Here is a 14,723-nt window from a genome sequence, read left to right as displayed (position 1 = left end):
TTGAAATTTGGAGATAAGCCACAAAAATTACTAGCACGACAGCTTAGAAAATTAGAAGATGAGAAGATGATACACGGAATTAGATCTGAGTATGGAAATATATTGATTACTCCAAAAGATATTAATGATAGATTTTTACAATATTATAAAAATCTTTATTCGTCAAAACTAACAGGACAAACAGATAGTATGGAAATATTTTTACAAGAATGTCAAATCAATAGCTTAGATCAGGAAGGTAGAGAATTGTTAAATGCTGAAATAACAGTAAAAGACATTATAGAATCAATTAGTTCGCTAAAAAACGGAAAAGCAGCGGGCCCGGATGGCCTGAGTGCAGAATTTTATAAAAAATTTCAAGATCTGATTTCTCCAAGATTACAAATAATGTATAGATATGCATATGACCAAGGAAAATTACCAGAATCTCTAAATGAATCCACAATTACACTCATCCCTAAAGTAGATAAGGATTTGGAAGATCCTGGATCATATAGAGCGATTGCCCTTTTAAATACAGACCAAAAAATATTAACTAAGGTCTTATCTAGGAGATTAAGTTTAGTGATCTCTAAATTAATACATTATGATCAAACAGGTTGTATCCCAAAATGTTATTCATCCCATAATCTCAGACGCTTGTTTAATATTATATATTCAAAAAGAATACGAGATACGGAACTAGCGGTTATATCACTAGATGCAGAAAAAGCGTTTGATCAGGTGGAATGGATGTATTTATTTAATATAATGGAAAAGTTTCAATTGGGGGATAGATTTTGTAAATGGGTAAGAATTTTATACTCGAATACTATTGCAAGAATTTTGACTAACCAAATTTTATCAGCCAAATTCAAACTCTCTAGGGGATGCAGACAGGGATGTCCGTTATCACCCTTATTGTTCGCATTGGTGATAGAACCATTGGCGGAAAAAATTAGATCTGAACCTGAAATATATGGCTATAATACTGATACAACAATTAATAAAATTTCTTTATTTGCAGATGATGTTTTGATTTATATTACAAAACCGGAAATTAGTATTCCCAACCTGCTAAACATTATAACTAAGTTTGGTGCATTTTCTGGGTATAGGATTAATTGGGATAAAAGCGAGATTATGCCAATAACAGGAATAAATCTAAATACATTACAACAATACCCATTAAAAGTAGTTACAGACAAACTTAAATATTTAGGGATTAACGTAACTAAAACTCATAACTCATTAATAAAATCCAACTATCCTCAACTATTAGATAAACTTAGAAAAAATATTTTATATTGGAAAACACTTCCTATATCCATGATTGGTAGAATAAGTGCCATAAAGATGGTATTTCTACCACAGTTGTTATATTTGTTTCAGGCTATTCCTTTTTTTCTTCCGAAAACATTTTTTAAAAAAAATTGATAATATTGTCAATAGTTTATTTGGGATTATAAAAATCACAGAATAAATAAAAAACATCTATGCAAAGCTAAGATAAATGGAGGATTAGCACTTCCAAACTTTTTATATTATTTTTGGGCTGTTCAGATTAAGAATATGAATTTCTGGTGGGTAAATATGGATCATGAACCGACATGGTTAAATATAGAAAAGGAAGACTGTCTACCTTTCAATGTAGGTTCGATAATTTTTGCACCAACGGAAGCACAAAAAAAAAATTATAAAGACAACCTAATAATATAATAATAGACGTATTTGGAAACAAATAGTTAAGACTCTACATTTGGATAATCTCTCATTTAGATTACCAATTATGAATAATCCATCGTTTAAACCTGCTATATTAGATGGGGGGTTTAAACAATGGGATGATTTAGGAATTACAAGGATAGAACACCTTTATAGAAAAGGAAAATTTCTTTTATTCCAGGAGTTACAAGATATTTATGGATTGTCTCCACAACATTTGTTTAGGTATTTACAAATTAGAGATTATATTAAATCCAATACACAAGATTATAAAAATAAAGAAGCAGGATTGTTAGACGAACTGTTTAATTTATATCCAAATACAGAAAAATTAATAGCCTATATATATAACATCATTTTGGATAAGGAGAATCCAATAACGGTAATATATCGTCAAGCATGGGAAAATGAAATGGGATTGGCTATAACAAAAGAAAACTGGGAAGAAAGTCTACAACGAATACACCGGTGTTCATTAAACGCCAGACATATACTGATACAATTTAAAGTATTATATAGGTTACATTATTCGAAAACTAAATTAAATAGTATTTTTCCGAATCTCTCCGCTATTTGTGATAAGTGCAAGAAAGCAGAGGCAAATTTAATACATAGTTTCGTTACATGTCCTAAATTGAATTATTACTGGACAGAAATTTTTTAAGTTATTTCTGAAGTCATCAAAGTTAAATTGGACCCTAACCCAAAGCTAATAATATTTGGAATTCCGGATTTACATCTATCACTTACAGTAAATCAAATAAATTTCTTTGATTACTGTTTGATAATTGGGAAAAAAATTATATTGAAATTTTGGAAGGGAACACTATCCCCCACAACCAAAATGTGGGCAACAGAGATGATGGAGACGTTACATCTGGAAAGAATTAGATTTGTCCTATTGGACAAGTATAATTCTTTTGAACAGATATGGTCTCCATATATACAGTATTTAGAGAAGTAGCTGTTCTTGGCAACACAGCTCGGCGTGCACCCTGCGGGATTTGGTGAGAATAATTCATTTTTATATTGGAATTAACATATATGTCTTTATTGATACTATCACTTGTAGTAGTGTTATTAATAATACATATTGTGGTTTCTCAATTTTTTTTTTTTTTTTTTATTTTTTAATATTTTTTTTTTCGTTTCTCTTTTCTTTCTTATATATAATCAAATTATTATTTAATCACTCTCTTAATGATTTATAACTGTTCTATTCTTTCTCTATCATTATTTCTAAAAAAAATAGTAGATAAGTATTACTAGTGTTTTACTTAATGCAAATTGAATTAATTTGATATAAAGTTGTTTGATGCATTGTAATTGATTACCTTTAATAAAAAAATATATTAAAATAAAAAATAAAGTACATTTAGAGTATTGTGTTCAGTTTTGGACACCGTGCAAATATGTTGTCAAACTGGAAAGGGTGCAGAGAAGATTAACGAGGCTGTTGCTAGGATACGAGGGTCTGAGCTATAGAGGGAGATTGTTCAGGCCAGGACATTATTCCTTGGAGCGCAGGAGGGTGAGGAGTGAATTATAGAGATGTACAAAATTATGAGAGGAATTGATCAGGTAAATACACAGTTAGACGAGGGAATTAAATAACGAGTTAGATGAGGGAAATGTAAATGACGATTTAGATGAGGGAATTTAATGTAACATCTCTACGTTTGCGGATGACACATACTATAGCTATGGGGCACTGTGGGCTGCGAGGAGGATGCTATGAGGCTGCAAGGTGACTAGGATAGGTTGGGTGAGTGGGCTGAAGCATGGCAGATGCAGTATAATGTGGATACATGTGAGGTTATCCACTTTGGTGGCAGGAACAGGAAGGCAGATTATTATCTGAATGGTGTCAGATTAGGACATGGGGTGGTGCAACGAGACCTGGGTGTGTTTGCACACCAGTCACTGAAAGCAAGCATGCAGGTACAGCATGCAGTAAAGTAAGCCAATGGCATGTTGACCTTCATTGCGAGAGGATTTGAGTTTAGAAACAAGAGGTTCTACTGCATTTGTACCGGGTCCTGGTGAGACCACACCTGGAATATTGTGTGCAATTTCGGTCTCCTAATTTGACAAAGGCCATTATTTCCGTTGAGGGAATGCAGTGTAGGTTCACGAGATTAATTCCCGGGATGGCGGGACTGACGTTTGATGAAATAATGCGTCGACTGGGCTTGTATTCGCTGGAATTTTGAAGGATAGAAACATAGAAACATAGAAACATAGAAATTAGGTGGAGGAGTAGGCCATTCGGCCCTTCGAGCCTGCACCGCCATTCAATATGATCATGGCTGATCATCCAACTCAGTACCCCGTACCTGCCTTCTCTCCATACCCTCTGACCCCCTTAGCCACAATGGCCACATCTAACTCCCTCTTAAATATAGCCAATAAACTGGCCTCGACTACCCTCTGTGGCAGGGAGTTCCAGAGATTCACCACTCTCTGTGTGAAAAAAAGTTCTTCTCATCTCGGTTTTAAAGGATTTCCCCCTTATCCTTAAGCTGTGACCCCTTGTCCTGGACTTCCCCAAGATGAGAAGAGATTTTAAAGAACCATATAAAATCCGGAGAGGATTATACAGATGGATGTTTTCAAGATAGAGTTAGATTTAGGTCTGAGGGCTAAGGGAATTAAGGGATATGGGGGGAAAGCAGGAACGGGTACTGAGTTTGGATGGTCAGCCATGGTACTATTGTATGGCCGTTGTGATTCAAAGGGCCGAATGGCCTACTCATGCAACTATTTTCTATGGTTCTATATTTCTATCTTTCTATTCAGGAAAGTTTAGGTAAACTGTTGACACTGAAGGCAGATAGATCCCCAGGGTCTAATGGCCTGCATCACAGAGTACTCAAGGAGGTGGCCCTGGAAATCCTGGATGCTTTGGTGATCATTGTCCAATGTTCTATCAACTCTGGATCAGTTCCCGTGAACTGGAGCGGAGCTAATGTAACGTCACCGTTTACGAAAGGAGGGAGAGAGTAAACAGGGCATCATAGACAGATAGCCTGGCATCGGTAGCGGGGAACATGTTTGAATCTCCTCTTCCTCTCCCCACTACATCTCCCTCTCATTCTCCTCCACCCCTCCCACCTCTCTCTCCCCCTCCACCCCCCCTCCATCTTCATCTCCCCCTCGTCTCCCTCTAACCCCTCTCCTCCTCACCCCCTCCATCCCCCTCTCCTCCGCTTCTCCCTCTAACCCCTCTCCTCCCCCATCTCTACACCTGCGACTGTGAAACCCTCTCCCCCTCCATCTCCTCCTCCATCTCCCTCTCTTCTCCCTCTAACCCCTGTACCCCTCCATCTCCTCCTCCATCTCCCCCTCTTCTCCCTCTAACCCCTCTCCTCCTACATCTCTACACCTGCTACTCCGAATCCCTCTCCCCCTCCCTCCCATTTCTCACTCATCCACCCTCACCCTTCCTCTCCCGTGTCCCCTGCCCTACCTCTCCACCTAACCCTCCTCCACCTTCGCCTCCTCCTCCCATTCTCTCTCCCTCTCCTAATCTCCCTACTCCAACTCCTCTCCCTCAGCCCCCTTCCACTCTCTCAACCCCCCTCCCCTCTTCGTAAGGCCCTCCCTCTGACTATCCTCTCCCATTCACTTCCTGTCCCCATTCCTCACACTGCCCCTTCCCCTCCCTCCATCCCCCTTCCTCTGCAACTTCCTCTCCCTTACCCCTCCCCGTCCCCCTCCCTCCCCCTCCCCCTCCCCCACCCTCTCCCTTTCCCGTAGCTCCACCCCCTCCCCTCCCGTCCCTCTCCCTCACCAGCTCCCTCTCCTCCTCCCCCTCCCTCTCACCCTCACCCAGCCTACTCCCGCCCCTCTCTCTCTCTCTCCCTCCATCCCCTCCCTTCTCCACCTACTCTCCTCCCTCTTCCTCTCCCCCTAGCCTCCACCACCCCTCCACCCCGCACCCCTCCCTCCCTCTCCCCCTCCCCCTCCGCCTCACACCACGCTGCCCCCTCACCCTCTCTTCCTCCACCCCCCTTCCGCTCCCCCTCCCGCCTCTCCCCCTCCCTCTCCTCACCCCATCCCTCATTATACAACAGTGGTTTATAGATTAAATACAAACATCACTACATATATATAGCCCTCGCTCAGAGGACGTCAAGAAAGGTTTGGGAGTAGAGATGAGTTTTTAGTCTTGATTTTAAAGGAATCGATGGAGGGGGCAGTTCTGATGGGAAGAGGGATGCTGTTCCACAGTCTAGGAGCTGCAACCACAAAGGCACGGTCGCCCCTGAGCTTATGCCTAGACCGCGGGATGTTCAGAAACCCCAAGTCGGCCGATCTCAGGGACCTGGAGGTGAAGTGGTGGGTAAGCAGACTTTTGATGTACTGTAGGTGGGAGCAAGCCCACTTAGGGCTTTGTAGACATAAAGGAGGATCTTTAAATTTATTCGGCACTGTACAGGGAGCCAGTGGAGAGAGGCCAGGATCGGGGGGATGTGTTCCCTTTTTCGGGTGCCCGTCAGGAGTCTCGCTGCGGCGTTTTGGACCAGTTGCAGGCGGGCCAGGGATGGTTGGCTGATGCCAGTGTAAAGGGAGTTGCAGTAATCTAGGCGGGAGGAGATAAATGTGTGGATGATCTTTTCAAGGTCATCAAAGTGCAGGAATAGTTTTATTTTAGCTATCGTCCGAAGCTGGAAGAAGCTAGCTTTTACCACGGCATTGACTTGTTTGTCAAATGTCAATGCTGGGTCAAAGATCACGCCAAGGTTTTTGACGTGGGGTGTGTGTAGTGGGATAAGGCTTCCAAGGCTGCCTGCTATCATTTTGATTGATTCCGAGGGGCCGAGAAGGATGACCTCAGACTTACTGTGGTTTAGTTGGAGGAAGTTCTGGGCCATCCAACACTTTATATCCTCGAGGCAGCAGATAAGATTAAACAGATTTGATTAACCTGGTGACCCTACGCTGCACTCTCTCAATAGCAGGAATTGCTGTGTTAGGAATTGTCGTACATTAGACTCCTATCTATCCGCTATAGCTCTGCCTTCTACACCATAATCCCATCCAAACTGATCTCCAAGCTGCTGGACCTAGGAATCAGCACCACCCTCTGCCACTGGATCTGAAACTTTCTGACCCTTCCAATCCGTGAAGATAGGTGACACCTGTACAATTTAAGAATGTATCCATCTCTGCCTTAGTAATATCCGCTGACTTGGCCTCTATTGTGGCAAAACATCTACAAATTCACCACCCTCTGAATAAAGATATTTCTCATATCTTTCCCCAAAAGGCTTATTCTGAGCCGATGGCCTCTAGTGCTAAACTCCCCCACTAGTGGAAACATCCTCACCACATCCACTCTATCCTAGTCTTTCTCAATTCTCTATGTTTCAATGAGGTCCCCCCCTCATTCTTCTAAACTCCAGTGAGTACAGGCCCAGTGCCGACAAACGCTCATCATGGGTGTGGAAGACAAACTCTTCAATAAGACTCGTGGACGACTTGATTCACCGTCAGCAGTGAGTTTATTTTACAGGCACAAGGAGAGAAGTGTCACAGTGAAGGGCTGTGACCCCAACTCTAAAATTAAGTTGCTACAGCAAAGCATTTCGCACCAAAAGGATAATTAGTGAGGAAGTACAAAGATGAGGTAGATTGATATATAAATTACAGAATCTATACTTTACATTACACAAAGATCGAGACTTCTTGGCTCCGTACATAACCGGGTACACAAGGTCAGTATAATTAATATGTTAATAATTCTGACACTAGATGACAACCTGGCCCAACGGGATACATGGATAATGAAGGTACACAACTGTACTCAATAGTGGTTTCCTGTTGGTGGTTTCTGAGTGCCGCAATGAGCTAAGGTCAGGACAATGAGTATGTTAACTGACGGTAGACAACAATGCTGGAGGTACTCAGCGGGTGAGGCAGCATCTATGGAGGGAAGGAAATAGGCGCCCTTCTTAAACACTGATGTGGGTGTGGGAGGGGGGGAGGGGAGGAAGAGGCGGAGACTGTGGGATGTGGGAGAGCTGGGAGGGGAGGGGAATGAGGGAGAAAGCAGGGACTTCCTGAAATTGGAGGTCAATGTTCATACCGCTGGGGTATCAACTACCCAAGCAGAATATGAGGTGCTGCTCCCCCAATTGCAGTGGGCCTCACTCTGGCCATGGAGGAGGCCCAGGACAGAAAGATCGGATTGGGAATGGGAGGGGGAGTTGAAGTGCTGAGCCACGGGAGATCTGGTTGGCTATTGGGAACCGAGCGGAGGTGTTGGGCGAAGCGATCGCCAAGACTACGCTTCGTCTCACCGATGTAGAGCATCTGACACCTAGAGCAGCGGATGCAATAGATGAGGTTGGAGGAGGTGCAGGTGAACCTATGCCTCACCTGGAAAGACTGCTTGAGTACTTGGATGGAGTCAAGGGGGGAGGTAAAGCGACAAGTGTAGCATTTCCTGCGGTTGCAAGTGAAAGTGCCAGGAGAGGGGGTGGTTTGGGTGGGAAGGACCGGATTGACCAGGGAGTTATGGAGGGAGAGATCTCTGCGGAATGCCGACAGGGGAGGAGATGGGAAGATGTGGCCAGTGGTGGGATCACGTTGGAGTTAGCGAACATGTTGGAGGATAATTTGTTGCATGTGACGGCTGGAGGGGAGGATGGTGAGGACAATGGGGACTCTGCCCTTGTTACAAGTGGGGGGGATGGGGGAGTTAGAGCAGAGTTACGGCATATAGAAGAGACCCTGGTGAGAGCCTCATCTATAGTCGAAGAGGGGAACCCCCATTCCCTAAAGAGTGAGGACATCTCCGTTGCTCTGGTTTGGAACACCTCATCCTTGGTGCAGATGCAAGTGACGGTATTAGCTGGCATCTGTGGAGTTTGATGCGTAACGGAACACTAAGGGGATGGAACGATGTGTTCATGGTTTGTGTGTCAGGGTCGGGGCGTAGTGGAGATAGCGATTGGTGTTGGAACTCGCTGCAGAACCCAAGAGAAGCAGCAGAGGGAGCAGCAGTGTTGGAAATGGTCTCGTGACATGGAAGGTTATTTATTACATATATTTAATGAATAAAGAACCTTCAACAGTTTTGGGATTTCCACAGATCCCAAGATACATTTATACTACAATTATGTTAAGGGTTATGCCATTAATTGTGTATTTTGTGCTTACATTTCAACAGCTAAAGTGCAACATCTCACTTACTCAGAATAAACAGCGTCTGCTATTTCCACCCCCACACCCCCATTTCTGACCCTGGTTCAGGATCTGATTGATTACTGCTCAAACAACACATCAGTGGTTATCTCGTGCAGGTAATAATAATAATAATGCATTGTATTTGCTGGCGCCTTTCTGGACACCCAAGGACACCTTACAGGACATAAAATCACAATACACTTATCAATATTAAAATCAAGTTGATTAAAAACAAAAAACAAAACAAAAAAAACTAAAAAATACCCAACATTTGAAGTCATTAAAATCAGGGTGAACATGGTGGAAGTTATGTCGGGCATGCTAATCTAAACAGGTGTGTTTTGAGTTGTGATTTGAATTGATCGACAGTGTCCAGGTGACGGATGGGAGGTGGGAGAGTGTTCCAGAGACGTGGGGCGGAGCAGCTGAAGGCTCTGGCACCCATGGTGCTGAGTCTAAATGTGGGGACAGTTAAAATTGCAGCTGAGGAGGAACGAAGTGACCGGGAAGGAGTGTATGGTAGCAGCAGGTCAGAGAGGTATTGGGGAGCAAGGTGGTGTAGGGCTTTGAAGGTCAGCAGTAAATCTTGTAGTTAATCCGGTGGTGCACAGCGAGCCAGTGGAGCTGAGTGAGGATGGGTGTGATGTGGTCCGATGATCTGGTGCGGGTGATGATCCGGGCTGCAGAGTTCTGAATGCATTGGTGGCGATGAAGAAGTTTATTGGAGGTGCAAGTGAGGAGGGCGTTGCAGTAATCGATGCGGGATGTGACCAGAGCGTGGATGAGGACTTTTGTATTGTCTTTGGAGAGGGAGGGGCGGAGTCTGGAGATGTTGCGGAGATGAAAGTATGCAGAGCATGTGATATTGCTGATGTGGGGGCCAAAGGAAAGTGTACTGTCCAGAATGACAACGAGACTTTTGACATGGGAGGAGATGGGTATGGGTGAGCCATCAACTGAAATGTTGAACGGGTGGGTTTTGGAGAGTGTGGACTTTGAGCCAATTAGCATGATTTCTGTTTTATTTCCATTGAGTTTTAGAAAGTTGAGTGACATCCAGTTGCTGATAGCTTGAAGACAGATGGTGAGGGCAGTTGGGGAAAGGGAGGTGTTTGGTTTTGTGGAGAGGTAAAGTTGTGTATCATCGGCGTAGCAGTGAAAATTGATTACAAAATGACGGAGTATATTGCCAAGAGGTTGAATATAGATGATAAAAAGCAGTGGCCCCAGCACCGATCCCTGAGGCACACCATGGGTGACTGTGGCAGTTGTGGATGTGACTTATTTCCCTGGATGAACTGTTTTCTGTCGTGTAGATAGGACCTGAACCAAAGTACTACTCTACTCACAGGTGGCAGTGAGTAGAGTAGCGAATACATTTTGAAGTGGGCCCTTTTGACCAAGTTGAAGAGGTTCCAATTCGAGTCCAAGGTTCACCAGACTGATTCCTGGGATGTCAGGAGTTTCATATGAAGAAAGACTGGATAGACTCGGCTTGTACTCGCTAGAATTTAGAAGATTGAGGGCGGATCTTATAGAAACTTACAAAATGCTTAAGGGGTTGGACAGGCTAGATGCAGGAAGATTGCTTCCGATGTTGGGGAAGTCCAGAACAAGGGGTCACGGTTGAAGGATAAGGGGGAAATCTTTTAGGACCGATATGAGGAAAACATTTTTTACACAGAGAATGGTGGATCGCTGGAATTCTCTGCCACTGAAGGTAGTTGAGGCCAGTTCGTTGGCTATATTTAAGAGGGAGTTAGATGTGGCCCTTGTGCCTAAAGGGATCAGGTGGTATGGAGAGAAGGCAGGTACAGGGTACTGATTTTGATGATCAGCCATGATCATATTGAATGGCGGTGCAGGCTCGAAGGGCCGAATGGCCTACTCCTGCACCCATTTTCTATGTTTCTATGTCTCTATGTCTAGTTTCTCAACCCCCTTTCTGACCATAATCTCCATGTCACTGTTTTCTGAGAGCCTCCTTCACATTCCACAACCCCAGTAAACAAGTACTTTAGTTTTGTCTTCACTAAGGATTAAAGCCTTCATTGTGAGAGGATTTGAGTTTAGGAGCAAAGAGATTCTACTGCAGTTGTACAGGGCCCGGTGAGACCGTACCTGGAGCACTGTGTGCAATATTGGTCTCCTAATTTGGGGAAGGACATTCTTGCTATTGATGGAGTGCAGCGAGGGTTCACCAGGTTTATTCCCGGGATGGCGGGACTGACATGTGAAGAAAGAATGGAACTTGTATTAGCTGTAATTAAATGAGAACTGTAGAAACATAAAACATTCTTGGAGGATTGGCCAGGCTAGACACTGGACAAATGTTCCCGATGATGGGGGATTCCTGAACCAGGGGTCACAGATTACCAATAAGGGAGAGGCCATGAGGACAGTTATGAGGAAACACGTTTTCACCCAGAGAGTTGTGGATCTGTGGAATTCTCTGCTATAGAGGGCAGTGGAGACCAATTCACAGGATGTTTTCAAGACAAAATTGAATTTAGCTATCAGGGATCAGGGAATCAAGGGATATTGTGGAAAAGCTGGAACCGGAGATTGATTGACTTGGATCAGCCATGATCATACTGAATGGGGGTGCTGGCTCGAAGGGACGAATGGCCTACTGCTGCATCTATTTTTTTTCTATAATTATATCTTTCTGTCTCTCAAAGCACAAACAAACTCCTAGAAAAACTAGGGGACCGAGGATCTCGCGGGAGTGAGGAACTGAAGATCATCCACATTAGTCAGGAAATGGTGTTAGGAAAACTGTTGGGAATAAAGGCTGATATAACGGCAGGGTCGAATTGTTTACATCCCAGAATATTCTAGGATGTGGTCCTAGAAATGTGTGTGTGTATGTGTATGTTTGTGTGTCTTTTTGTGTGCGTATGAGTGTGTGTCTTTTTGTGTGTATCTGTGTGTGTGTGTGTGTGTGTGTGTGTGTGTGTGTGCGTCCCTGTGTGTGTCCCTGTGTGTCCCCCTGTGTGCGTCTATGTGTGTGTGCCTCTGTGTGTGTGTGTGTGTGTCTCTGTGTGTGTGTTTCTGTGTGTGTGCGCGTGTGTATGTGTGTGTGTGTGTGCGTGTGTGTGTGTGTGCGTGTGTGTGTGCGTGCGTGTGTGTGTGTGTGCGCGTGCGTGTGTGTGTGTGTGTGTGCGTGTGTGTGTGTGTTGTGGGTGTGTGTGTGTGTGTGTGTGTGTGTGTGTGTGGTGTGTGTGTGTGTGTGTGTGTGTGTGTGTGTGTGTGTGTGTGTGTGTGTGTGTGTTTGTCTCTGTTGGAGTGCTTGTCATGCTGTGAGGTTGGACTTGCTGCCTGCACTCTGCTAGTAGTACTGTGAGGATGGAATTGCAATGTTTTAAGACTCGTTCGCATTTGGATCTTGAATAAATCCTTTTTCCACTTGCCATGTCTGCGCGTTCTTCATCACAATTGGTATCAAATAGGCAGGATTGGATGCGCTGTCGGAGAGCCACTGAGAGTGCATGGGGGAGGTTTAGGGGAGATGAACTGACTACGTGGGGGGGGGGTGCATGGAGCAGAGTTGGGGGGTGAATGAGGGAGAGGTAACTGATTGAACTGCCACCACACCAGCTGGCAGTGACTGACGTGCCAGCCCACCAGTCACGACTTAGTGAACTGCAAGTCCAAGAATCCATTCAGTCCACAATGTCCATATTAGCCCTCTGGAAAGCAGTCCCTTCACCCCACAACACCCATACTAGCGCTCCAGAGATCCACGCAAGGATAGCCTTTCCTCATTCATTGCTGTGATCTGTAAAAAATATGAAAATGTCTAAAATCGATTGTCCACCGTCTCCCCGTTCTCTCTATCACAGAGACTCTGTCGCCTGCTTTCAGGAGAATATCTGGCAGTTTCTGAGCTGCCAGCCCACCAGGCCCGAGTTTCTGAGCTGACAGCCCACCAGGCCTGAGTGACTGAGCTGCCAGCCCAAGAATCCATTCGGCCCACAATTTCGATACTCGCAATCTGGAAACGAGCCGTCGGCCCACAAAACCGAAGTTAGCGCTCCAGAAGAACCTCCCTCCCCCCCCCCCCCCCCACACACTGGCCAATATTGTAATTGGTGGAGAGGTGGAATATAGCGTTAGGGGACCAGCCCTCCCGTGTCAAGCTGGGAGCCAACGGGTCCCTTCCTAGTGTACTTATAAAAGCAGAAGTTTGGATGAATATCTTACTGTTATTGCTACTACAATAAAATTACTTTTAACCAAGAGACTGTTTGGAAGCTTTACCTTTCGACGGCATTGAATGTCTCGTGGAATGCTCGTGAGTGCGTTCATATTATCTCCTGAATCCCTGTCTTCAATCATAATGACTAAAGGAAATAATCCTTGAACCGATATGAAAATCTGCCACTATTAGTACTACCCCAGATTATGTCACTCCATGAGTACTGCACCGCAGTGTCTCTCCATCAGTACTGCCCCACAGTGGATCATTTCATCAGTACCACAACAGTGTGTCCATCCATCAGTACCACCACAGTGTGTCACTCCATCAGTACTATCCCACTGTCTGTTACTCCATCAGAACCTCCCCACAATGTGTCACCAACAGAACTACCTGTCAGGTTATCGTTCCAGCGGTATTACCCGACACATGCCACTCCATCACTACTACACCAAAGTGTATCCCTCCTTCAGCACTACTCCAGAATATGTCATACATCAGTACTACCCCACAGTGTGTCAGCCCATCAATACTACTCCACATTTTATTGGTCCATCAGCACTACACCAAACTATGCCACTCCATCAGGACAACCACAGAGCGTGGTGTCCTGGGCCTCCTCCATCCTCAGAATGAGGCACAGCGCGAATTGGAGGAACAGCACCTCATATTTCGCTTGGGTAGCTAACACCCCAGTGGTATGATCATTGACTTATGTAACTTCAAGTAGCCCTTGCTTTCCATCTTTCTCCATCCTCTTCCCCTTCCCAGCCCCCCAACAGTCTTACTGTCTCCGATTACATTCTACTCTGTCCATCCCACTCTTGTGACATTAGTCTGAAAAAGGATCTCTCCCCGAAACGTCGCCCATTCGTTCGCTCCAGTGGTGCTGCCTGTCCCGCTGATTTACTCCACCATTTTGTGTCTATTTACCATACACAGTGTCACACCATTTGTTCCACCATACAATTAGCACCTCATCATTACTACATGTGTACCACCCCATAATATGCCACTCCATCAGTAATGCGCCATAGTGTGTCACTCCATCAGTAATGCACCATAGTATGTCACTCCATCAATGCTCACCCCCCCCCCCCCCCAGTGAGTCATTCCATCAATACTACCCCATAGGGTGTAATTCCATCATTACTACCACACAGTGCATTACTCCATCAGTACTACCCCACCCCGTTGGAACGTCAACTGTGCTACCCCAGTGTCACCCCTTCAGTACGCCCCCAAGGCGTGTCATTCCATCAGTACAACTCCACAATGTCATTCCATCAGTACTACCCCACAGGAGGGAGAGTAACTATTCAGTAAGAGTGACAGCAATAAATATGGAGATAAAAAAATAAGAGGGAGAGGTGCTGCGTCATTCGCCATTTTATTTAGGAAATGTCCTGTTATGAAATGAGACGGGACAGGTGGCGGAGGTATGCGTTGGGGAGAACTTCGGGTCCAGTGATCAAATACCATTAGTTTCAATATAATTATGGAGAGGGTCAGAACTGGACCTAGGGTTGAGATTTTCGATTGGAGAAAGGCTAACTTTGATGAGATGCGAAATGATTTAAAAGGAGTGAACTGGGACATTTTGTTTTATGGGAAGGATGTAGAA

The sequence above is a fragment of the Amblyraja radiata genome, chromosome 48, assembly GCF_010909765.2.
Source record: "Amblyraja radiata isolate CabotCenter1 chromosome 48, sAmbRad1.1.pri, whole genome shotgun sequence".
Lineage (NCBI taxonomy): Eukaryota > Metazoa > Chordata > Chondrichthyes > Rajiformes > Rajidae > Amblyraja > Amblyraja radiata.
Note: the sequence above shows the minus strand (reverse complement) of the source record.